A 10,343-nucleotide genomic window follows, 5' to 3' on the forward strand; every position below is an offset into this window, starting at 1 on the left:
ATATGTATTTTTAGACAAAGTACATCATGAGTTCATAATGATATTCTCAATTCAAAATTAAGGTTAAAGTAGTTTTAATTAAATTGTTTAAATTTGTATTTCTATTGCTTTTCTCTTGTGTGGAAAAGCTTGGTTGATGACAATGTTAAAGTAATTACTTTTTGTTACCCAGTCATATGTTACTAATGATACAGATACATTCTGAGAAATGCATTGTTACATGATTTCATTGTTGTGTGAACATCATAGACTGTACTTACACAAACCCAGATGGTATAGCCTACTACACACCTAGGCTATATGCTGTAGCCTATTGTTCCTAGGCCATAAATCTATACAGCATGTTACTGTACTGAATACTGGAAAAAGTCCAGTAAAAATACAATAGGAAAGGTGTTCACCTCACTGGCATCCTGGACATGGGTTGTCTCCAGGAGCACTCAGGCCAGTGGACAGTGAGGGTGCAAGTTACAATTTGGATATAAAACCATTTTTCTAGCCCACCTTAGGGAAGACTTTTGACACATTAATTGGGATGGTTCCAATAGTCTACTTTGCAAGACACTTCAGATTCAAAGAATTTCCTTTGTAAAAACAACAAGGGAGGCATCACAGTTTTCCATTTACATCAATAACTTCAAGTTCTTACCATGGAAAATTCAGAGAAGACTGAAGTGGTTCTCCTTACTGTAGCTCCTTCAATCCTATTACCAACAGGCACCTCAGGTTGTTTGAGCTGGCCAAGGACTATATGAATGGAACAGGAAGATACAGAGTTGTCAAAGGCATGATCTTTCCTGTTGGTGATGCTTATAAGAAGAAAGGACACATTCCTGCCCATCACTGGGTCATCATAGCCAAACTTGCCACCAAGAATTCCAAGTGAGTGGAAGCTGATACATGGGAAAGTCTTCAGAAAAAGTGGAAAGAGACTGTTACTTTGCTAACATGCCATCAGGAGAAACTGGAGGCTAGTAACTGTGATCATCAGCAGAACTCACCTACACTAGAAAGGCCTGGATGGAAGAGGAAGCGAAATGAACAAAGACAAGATTCTAGTCAAAAAAAATCCCTAGAGCCAAAACCAAAAGGTGAACCAAAGGTCAAGCTGCTGTGTGGGGCAGATTTACTGGAGTGCTTATGGTGTTCCTAATTTGTTGAAGAGTGAAGACATCACCCAAATTGTGGCCAGCTATGAGCTCCTATGTATTACTCGGGCTGAAAATGATGCTCAGAAATTCATCTATGACTCTAATGTGCTATGGAAACACCACAGCAACATTCATGTGGTGAATGAATGGATCACTAATGATATCTCATCCACAAAAATCCGGAGAGCCCTTAGAAGGGGCCACAGCATTCGCTACTTGCTACCAGATCTTGTTCAAGAATACATCGAAAAGCATAATTTGTACAGCTCTGAGAGTGAAGACAGGAATGCTAGGGTCATCTTGGCCCCTTCGTAGAGAAACACTGAGGAAGCTAAGGCATAGAAATCATAGAAATCCTACGGCATGATGTTTTGCACTTCCCTTTTGAGTATTTGAAACAATCTGGATGTTAGTGACAGGGGAAAGAAATTGTGATCCTGTTGCTTAAACTAAAGCTTAAAAGTTTAGTAAAAATCAGTAGTAAGGTAAAATCGGCGTCTTTTTTTTTAAAATTTTATCAGAAGGTGCTAAGATGAATGTTTTCTGTATTTATTTTTTTTTCAGACGGAGTTTCACTCCGTCACCCAGGCTGGAGTACAGTGGCGCAATCTTGTCTCACTGCAACATCCACCTCCCAGGTTCAAGCAATTCTCATGCCTCAGCCTCCTGTGTAGCTGAGACTACAGGCATGCACCACCATGTCTAGCTAATTTTTTGTATTTTTAGTAGAGATGGGGTTTCACCATGTTGGCCAAGCTGGTCTTGAACTCCTGACCTCAGATGATCTGCCCACCTCAGCCTCCAAAAGTGCTGGGATTATAGGGCATGAGCCACCACACCCAACCTGTTTGGTCTTTTTAAAAAATATATGTATATATAAATTTTTTTATCTTTCAAACAAGAGATTAGCAGCACACTAAACCCAGAAGAATTTTCTGTGAAACTAACTACAAATAAGAAGTCAAAAAGTACATCTTAGCTCTACCACATAAAAGAAGCAAAGTGTGAAGTGCAAAAATTCATTTAAAATTCTAACTCTGGACTTTTTGGGTTCCAAGATGGCCAAATAGGAACAGCTCCAGTCCACAGCTCCCAACATGAGCAATGCAGAAGATGGATGATTTCTGCAATTCCAACTGAGGTACCGGGTTCATCTCACTGGGGCTTGTTGGACAGTGGGTGCAGCCCATGAAGTGTGAGCGAAAGCAGGGTGGGGCATCGCCTCACCCAGGAAGTGCAAGGGATTGGGGAATTCCCTTTCCTAGCCAAGGGAAGCTGTGACAGACTGTACCTGGAAAATTGAGACACTCCCACCCTAATACTGCGCTTTTCCAATGGTCTTAGCAAACAGCGCACCAGGAGATTATATCCCGTGCCTGGCTTGGCAGGTCCCATGCCCACAGAGCCTCTCTCACTGCTAGCACAGCAGTCTGAGATCAAACTGCAAGGCAGCAATGAGGCTGGGGGAGGGGCTTCCTCCATTGCTGAGGCTTCAGTAGGTAAACAAAGTGGCCAGGAAGCTCGAACTGGATGGAGCCCACCACAGCTCAAGGAGGCCTGCCTGCCTCTGTAGACTCCACCTCTGTGGGCAGGGCATAGCTGAACAAAAGACAGCAGAAACTTCTGCAGACTTAAATTCCCTGTCTGACAGCTTTGAAGACAGTAGTGGTTCTCCAAGCATGGAGTTTGAGATCTGAGAATGGACAGACTGCCTCCTCAAGTGGGTCCCTGACCCCCAAGTAGCTGAACTGGGAGACACCACCCATTAGGGGCCAACTGACACCTCATACAGCCGGGTGCCCCTCTGAGATGAAGCATCCAGAGGAAGGATCAGGCAGCAACATTTGCTGTTCTGCAATATTTGCTGTTCTGCAGCCTCCGCTAGTGATACCCAGGCAAACAGGGTCTGGAGTGAACCTCCAGCAAACTCTAACAGACCCGCAGCTGAGGGTCCTGACTGTTAGAAGGAAAACTAACAAACGGAAAAGACATCCACACCAAAATCCCATCTGTACATCATCATCATCTTCAAAGACCAAAGGTAGATAAAACCACAAAGATGGGGAGAAACCAGAGCAGAAAAGCTGAAAATTCCAAAAATCAGAGTGCCTCTTCTCCTCCAAAGGAACACAGCTCCTCACTAGCAATGGAACAAAGCTGGACGAGAATGACTTTGACGAGTTGAGAGAAGTCTTTAGACGATCGGTAATAACAGACTTCTCCAAGCTAAAGGAGGATGTTTGAACCCATCATGAAGAAGCTAAAAACCTTGAAAAAAGATTAGACGAATGGCTAACTAGAATGAACAGCAGAGAGAAGACCTTAAATGACCTCATGGAGCTGAAAACCATGGCACAAGAACTACATGACGCACGCACAAGGTTCAGTAGCCGATTCGATCAAGTGGAAGAAAGGGTATCAGTGATTGAAGATCAAATGAATGAAATGAAGTGAGAAGAGAAGTTTAGAGAAAAAAAAGTAAAAAGAAATGAACAAAGCCTCCAACAAATATGGGATATGTGAAAAGACCAAATCTACATCTGATTGGCGTACCTGAAAGTGACGGGTAGAATGGAACCTAGTTGGAAAACACTCTGCAAGATATTATCCAGGAGAACTTCCCCAACCTAGCAAGGCAGGCCAATATTCAAATTCAGGAAATACACAGAATGCCACAAAGATACTCCTTGAGAAGAGCAAGTCCAAGACACATAATTGTCAGATTCACCAAAGATGAAATGAAGGAAAAAATGTTAAGGGCAGCCAGAGAGAAAGGTTGGGTTACCCACAAGGGGAAGCCCATCAGACTAACAACAGATCTCTCGGCAGAAACTCTACAAGCCGGAAGAGAGTGGGGGCCAATATTCAACAACCCAGAATTTCATATCCAGCCAAACTAAGCTTCATAAATGAAGGAGAAATAAAATCCTTTACAGACAAGCAAATGCTGAGAGATTTTGTCACCACCAGGCCTGCCTTGCAAGAGCTCCTGAAGGAAGCACTAAATATGGAGAGGAACAACCAGCACCAGCCACTGCAAAAACATGCCAAACTGTAAAGACCATCAATGTTAGGATGAAACTGCATCAACTAATGGGCAAAATAACCAGCAAACATCGTAATGACAGGATCAGATTCACACATAACAATATTAACCTTAAATGTAAATGGGCTAAATGCTCCAATTAAAAGACACAGACTGGCAAATTGGATAAAGGGTTGAGACCCATCAGTGTATTGTATTCAGGAAACCCATCTCACGTGCAGAGACACACATAGGCTCAAAATAAAGGGATGGAGGAAGATCTACCAAGCAAATGGAAAACAAAAAACAGCAGGGGTTGCAATCCTACTCTGTGATAAAACAGACTTTAAACCAACAAAGATCGAAAGAGACAAAGAAGGCCATTACATAATGGTAAAGGGATCAATTCAACAAGAAGAGCTAACTATCCTAAATATATATGCACCCAATACAGGAGCACCCAGATTCATAAAGCAAGTCCTTAGAGACCCACAAAGACACTTAGACTCCCACATAATAATAATGGCAGACTTTAACACCTCACTGTCAACATTAGACAGATCAACGAGACAGAAAGTTAACAAGGATATCCAGGACTTGAACTCAGCTCTGTATCAAGCAGACCTAATAGACATCTACAGAACTCTCCACCCCAAATCAACAGAATATACATTCTTCTCAGGACCACATCGCACTTATTCCAAAATCGGCCACATAGTTGGAAGTAAAGCACTCCTCAGCAAATGTAAAAGAACAGAAATTATAACAAACTGTCTCTCAGATCACAGTGCAATCAAATTAGAACTAAGGATTAAGGAACTCACTCAAGGCCAGGTGCGGTGGCTGACGCCTGTAATCCTAGCACTTTCGGGGGCCAAGGCGGGTGGATCACAAGGTCAGGAGATCGAGACCATCCCGGCTAACATGGTGAAACCCTGTCTCTACTAAAAATACAAAAAATTAGCCGGGCGTGGTGGCGGGCACCTGTAGTCCCAGCTACTCAGGAGGCTGAGGCAGGAGAATGGCATGAACCCGGGAGGCAGAGCTTGCAGTGAGCGAGATCGTGCCACTGCACTCCAGCCTGGGTGACAGAGCAAGACTCTGTCTCAAAAAAAAAAAAAAAAAGACAGAAAGAAACCTGCTCAAAACCACACAACTACATGGAAACTGAACAACCTGCTCCTGAATGACTACTGAGTGCATAACGAAATAAAGGCAGAAATAAAGACGTTCTTTCAACCCAATGAGAACAAAGATACAACATGCCACAATCTCTGGGACACAATTAAAGCAGTGTGTAGAGGGAAATTTATAGCACTAAATGCCCACAAGAGAAAGCAGGAAAGATCTAAAATTGACACCCTAACATTACAATTAAGAGAACTAGAGAAGCAAGAGCAAACACATTCAAAAGCTAGTAGAAGACAAGAAATGACTAAGATCAGAGCAGAACTGAAGGAGATAGAGACACAAAACACCCTTCAAAACATCAGTGAATCCAGGAACTGGTATCTTTGAAAAGATCAACAAAATTGAGAGACCACTAGCAAGACTAATAAAGAAGAAAAGAGAGAAGAATCAAATAGATGCAATAAAAAATGATAAAGGGATATCACTACCAATCCCAGAAAAATACAAACGACCATCAGAGAGTACTATAAACACCTCTACACAAATAAACTAGAAAATCTAGAAGAAATGGATAAATTCCTGGACACATACACCCTCCCAAGACTAAACCAGGAAGACATTGAGTCCCTAAACAGACCAATAACAGGTACTGAAATTGAGGCAATAATTAATAGCCTACCAACCAAAATAAGTCCAGGACCAGATGGATTCACAGCTGAATTCTACCAGAGGTAGAAAGAGGAGCTGGTACCATTCCTTCTGAAACTATTCCAATCAATAGAAAAAGAGGGAATCCTCCCTAATTCATTTGATGAGGCCAGCATCATCCTGATACCAAAGCCTGGCAGAGACACAACAAAAAAAGAGAATTTTAGACCAATATCCCTGATGAACATCGATGCAAAAATTCTGGCAAACCAAATCAGCAGCACAACAAAGAGCTTATCCACCACAATCAAGTTGGCTTCATCCCTGGGATGCAAGCCTGGTTCAACATACACAAATCAATAAATGTAATCCATCATATAAACAGAACCAAAGCCAAAAACCACATGTTTATCTCAATAGATGCAGAAAAGGCCTTCGACAAAATTCAACAGCCCTTCATGCTAAAAACTCTCAATAAATTAGGTATTGATGGGACGTATCTCAAAATAATAAGAGCTATTTATGACGAACCCACAGCCAATATCATACTGAATGAGCAAAAACTGGAAGCATTCCCTTTGGAAACCAGCACAAGACAGGGATGTCCTCTCTCACCACTCCTGTTCAACTTAGTGTTGGAAGTTCTGGCCAGGGCAATCAGGCAGGAGAAAGAAATAAAGGATATTCAGTTAGGAAAAGAAGAAGTCAAATTGTCCCTGTTTGCAGATGACATGATTGTATATTTAGAAAACTCCATCGTCTCAGTCCAAAATCTCCTTAAGCTGATAAGAAACTCCAGCAAAGTCTCAGGATATAAAATCAATGTGCAAAAATCACAAGCATTCTTATACACCAATAAAAGACAAACAGCCAAATCATAAGTGAACTCACATTCACAATTGCCTCAAAGAGAATAAAATACCTAGGAATCCAACTTACAAGGGATGTGAAGGACCTCTTCAAGGAGAACTACAAACCACTGCCCAGAGAAATAAAAGAGGACACAAACAAATGGAAGAACATTCCATGCTCATGGATAGGAAGAATCAATATCATGAAAATGGCCGTACTGCCTAAGGTAATTTATAGATTCAATGCCATCCCCATGAAGCTACCAATGACTTTCTTCACAGAATTGGAAAAAACTACTTTAAAGTTCATATGGAACCAAAAAAGAGCCCGCATTGCCAAAACAATCCTAAGCAAAAAGAATAAAGCTGGAGGCATCATGCTACTTGACTTCAAACTATACTACAAGGCTACAGTAACCAAAGCAGCATGGTACTGGTACCAAAACAGACGTATAGACCAATGGAACAGAATAGAGCCCTCAGAAATAATACCACACATCTACAACCATCTGATCTTTGACAAACCTGACAAAAACAAGAAATGGGGAAAGGATTCCCTATTTAATAAATGGTGCTGGGAAAACTGGCTAGCCATGTGTAGAAAGCTGAAACTGGATCCCTTCCTTACACCTTATGCAAAAATTAATTGAAGATGGATTAAAGACTTAAATGTTAGACCTAAAACCATAAAAATCCTAGAAGAAAACCTAGGCAATACCATTCAGGACATAGGCACGGGCAAGGACTTCATGACTAAAACACCAAAAGCAGTGGCAACAAAAGCCAAAATAGACAAATGGGATCTAATGAAACTAAAGAGTTTCTGCACAGCAAAAGAAACTACCATCAGAGTGAACAGGCAACATACAGAATGGCAGAAAATTTTTACAATCTACCCATCTGACAAAGGGCTAATATCCAGAATCTACAAAGAACTTAAACAAATTTACAAGAAAAAAATCAAAGAACCCCATCAAAAAGTGGGCAAAGGATATCAACAGACACTTCTCAAAAGAAGACATTTATGCAGCCAACAGACACATGAAAAAACGCTCATCATCACTGGCCATCAGAGAAATGCAAATCAAAACCACAATGAGATACCATCTCACACCAGTTAGAATGGCGATCATTAAAAAGTCAGGAAACAACAGGTGCTGGAGAGGATGTGGAGAAATAGGAAGACTTTTACATTGTTGGTGGGACTGTAAACTAGTTCAACCATTGCGGAAGACAGTATGGTGATTCCTCAAGGATGTAGAACTAGAAATACCATTTGATCCAGCCATCCCATTACTGGGTATACACCCAAAGGATTATAAATCATGCTGCTATAAAGACACATTTATTGCACGTATGTTTACTGCGGCACTATTCACAATAGCAAAGACCTGGAACCAACCCAAATGTCCATCAATGATAGACTGGATTAAGAAAATGTGGCACATGTACACCATGGAATACTATGCAGCCATAAAAAATGATGAGTTCATGTCCTTTGTAGGGACATGGGTGAAGCTGGAAACCATCATTGTGAGCAAACTATCGCAAGGACAGAAAACCAAGTACTGCATGTTCTCACTCATAGGTGGGAATTGAACAATGAGAACACTTGGACACAGGGTGGGGAACATCACACACCGGGGCCTGTCGTGGGGTAGGGTTAGCAGGGAGGAATAGCATTAGGAGATATACCTAATGTAAATGATGAGTTAATGGGTGCAGGACACCAACATGGCAGTAGTATACATATGTAACAAAACTGCACGTTGTGCACATGTACCCTATAACTTAAAGTATAATAATAAAAAAATAAAATTCTAACTTTGGTTATGAAGTTAATTGACATTTTATGCATGCCTGTTGGTGGGTAATCTGCAGCTAGGGTAGACAAAAGAAGGAATTCTTAACGTGGTGATCATGTAAAATGCACCATTGATAAATCATCTCCAGTTACATCAGATAAAGATTGTGCATAGGCCTGGCAGAAACATTGTACCAATAGTTCTCTGTGGCACACATCAGAATTGCCAACTCAACTTTAGCAAGACCTATCTCCCTGGAGCTCCACCTTTGGAGGTAGGGAGTGAGGTCCAAGCCCTCATATGTTTAGAAACATACACAGGTATTTCTGATGCTCACCAGAGGTAGAGAGCTGCTGCCTTACGCCTTATACACATTCACTTAGCTTTGTTGTGGATCACGATCTCACTGTGTCACTCAGGCTGGAGTGCAGTGGCATGATCTTGGCTTACTGCAACCTCTGCCTCCCAGGTTTAAGCAATTCTCATGTCTCAGCCTCCCAAGTAGTTGGGATTACAGAGGCAAGCCACCACACTGGGCTAATTTTTATATTTTTAGTAGAGATGGAGTTTCACCATGTTGGCCAGGCTGGTCTTGAACTGCTGACCTCAAGTGATCCACCCACCTCGGCCTCCCAAAGTGCTGGGATTACAGGCATGAGCCGTGACCACACCTGGCCATCATCTGCCCTCTATTTTCAGGAGCAACTTCAGAGATGACAGATTGCTACCTTGAATTGAGAGAACCACAGAGAATGAGGGGTCTCATTCAAGGAGTTAATAAGTCTGAATGTTCTTAGCCTTTATTGAGAGCTTAATCAGCAGACCTGAGTGGACTTCTCTCATACTGTCATGCCTTCCTACTTAGAAGTACCCGTGGCCTGCTCAGCTGTGATTCTACTGACCTCAGGACCTCACTGGTCAAGGCATGTAGGGACCCTTGCAGGAGCCTTGGTAATGGTGAAATGATCCTATCGTTATACTATCTATGGAGCAACAACTTTGTACAGAGAATAAGCTGCTTGGCTTTTTCTCCCAGTGCCCAATATACTGCTGATGCGGCCGTGTAATAGCATAATTTTGGGTGTCCTCAAGGACAGGACTTCCCCTTGGAATGGAAGTTAGAACAATGTACTTCACAGGGGAATAAATATTAATGACTGCTATGATTTTCCTTAAGGAAGAAGAAAATATGTCATTGTTGGTTCCCTCTCGCATCATTTGCATAATTTGCTTTTGTACTGTGAATTTAGAGGAAATGAGTGATGCTGGTGTTTTGTTTTGCTTGTTTGTTTGATGCTGGGGTTTTATGTGTTGTACACTTTTTACCCCTTACATTGTGTCATTTAAATGCAACAAACCTGCAGTAAAAGTCCTTTATTGGCATCTTCATTCAGATGAAAAATAAAATAAAATAGGAAAGATTTTTAAATGGTACACTTGTATAGGGCATTTACCACGAATAGAGCTTGCAGGACTGGAAATTGCTCTGTGTGAGTAGATGAGTGAGTGGTGGGTGAATGTGAAGGCCTAGGACATTACTATACACTACTGTAGACTTTATAAACACTGCACACTTAGGCTACATTAAATTTATATAATAAAGGTTATCTTCAATAATAAATTAACCTTAGCTTACTGTAACTTTTCGATTTTATAAACTTTAAAATTTTTTAACTTTTGGATTATTTTGTAATCACTTAGCATAAAATACAAACACATTGTACAATTGTAC

General features: G+C 41.3%; 1 pseudogene; it reads left to right on the forward strand.

Annotated features, from left to right (window-relative positions):
* The first annotated feature begins 616 nt into the window (after nucleotides 1-616).
* Nucleotides 617-1,493, forward strand: LOC129480159 (nicotinamide/nicotinic acid mononucleotide adenylyltransferase 1-like; annotated as a pseudogene).
* Nucleotides 1,494-10,343: the final 8,850 nt, after the last annotated feature.

Source organism: Symphalangus syndactylus, chromosome 4 (genome assembly GCF_028878055.3).
Source record: "Symphalangus syndactylus isolate Jambi chromosome 4, NHGRI_mSymSyn1-v2.1_pri, whole genome shotgun sequence".
NCBI lineage: Eukaryota > Metazoa > Chordata > Mammalia > Primates > Hylobatidae > Symphalangus > Symphalangus syndactylus.